Source organism: Callithrix jacchus, chromosome 14 (assembly GCF_049354715.1).
Source record: "Callithrix jacchus isolate 240 chromosome 14, calJac240_pri, whole genome shotgun sequence".
NCBI lineage: Eukaryota > Metazoa > Chordata > Mammalia > Primates > Cebidae > Callithrix > Callithrix jacchus.
The window spans coordinates 111973284-111974618 of NC_133515.1; the positions used below are offsets into that span (position 1 = coordinate 111973284).

Consider the following 1335-nt stretch of genomic DNA (forward strand, 5'->3'; position numbering starts at 1 on the left):
TGCCAATTATCTGTGACTTTGTAATAATCTGTGCTAAAATGGGGAACCCTCCTGATTATGCTCCGTAATGGAAAGAGGCAGGACTGTGGAGGATCCCATGACGGGAAAATCCAAAACCCACCACAGTTTACTGTTGCCAGGCACGTCTTTCTGTTTCAGTAGGAGCATGCTGCTCATTCTTGAAATTCACTTCCCAGGAAGAAACAGCAACCATGAACAGTGGATTAGAGCAGGGGAGTCTACCTGGCCTCCACCGGGCCCCACCCATCCACCCATCCCAGCCACCTAATTTTCTCTGTCCGAGGGCGGTGAAGAGCTTTGCCCTGACCTGAGTCCACATGTCTAGCTTTGCACCTTCTCTGGAGTTAAAGAGGAGAGGAGCTACTTTAATCTCAAAGATTCCGGGTCAGAACATCCATTTTCTAGTCCGAGTTCTGGCTCACTGTCCTCATTTATAAAATGAGAGAGGGGATAGACTGTTCCCCAAATCTGAGACCCTGGGTGGACATGACTGGAGCCAAGTCTCACAGCCGTGATGAGGCGGTGGCTCTGGCACTTGAGTTCAGTTTGTCTGGCCCCAAATCTGTAGCGAGCGGAGGTCTCCCTTAGATAAGCGGGTTAAGATTCCTTTGTGGTAAGTGTGACGGTTGGGTTTTCATGCTCATGTGTGAAATGTGCATCTCTCAAACCATGTTGTGACATCATATTACCTGTCTGATGTAAAACAGAAGAGGAAGAAAAGAGTAACAATAAGAACAACCACAGAAAGCCCCTTGTCATCTCTCCGGGGCGTGCATTAGGGCAGTTCCCTGGGGTGGCCTCAGAGCCTTCTGGCTGATTCTTCTGGAGCACAGAGCCCCCCGGTGCTGGTGTTCTGTGTGCGGATCTGGGGTGGTTCCGGTGCCCACGGCCTGGTGTGTCAGCAGCAGGGTTCATTCAGGCCGCTCCTTCCCGACAACACTGTGAGACCTGCAGGCAGAGACTGCTGAGTCACCTTTAAGGTCCTGGTGAGCTCTCACACGCTTCCCAGGCCACCCCACCTCTGCTCCCGCTCTGGGTCCTAACAGAGTCCTCCAAAGCCACAGTTCCTGCATGGGATGTGTGCTGGCTTAGGAGACAGCCCTGTCCAGAAGCCCTGAGTGCCCCCCATGCCCTCCAGAGTGGACGTGGCACGCAATTCTTCATTTGGGTTCCATGAAGTGCTGGGCCCTCGCTGTGGCATGCACAGAAAACAGGGAAGTGCTGCGTAGAAGAAGGAGGTTCCAAGCAGAGGCCCCACCCCCAAGCCTGAAGACCCCAGGCCCTAAATTAGGGTAGGCATTTCTGATTTTGCAC

General features: G+C 53.0%; 1 pseudogene; it reads left to right on the forward strand.

Annotated features, from left to right (window-relative positions):
* Positions 1-623: 623 nt before the first annotated feature.
* On the forward strand, positions 624-720 carry LOC118147635 (small nucleolar RNA U13; annotated as a pseudogene).
* The last annotated feature ends 615 nt before the right edge of the window (positions 721-1335 follow it).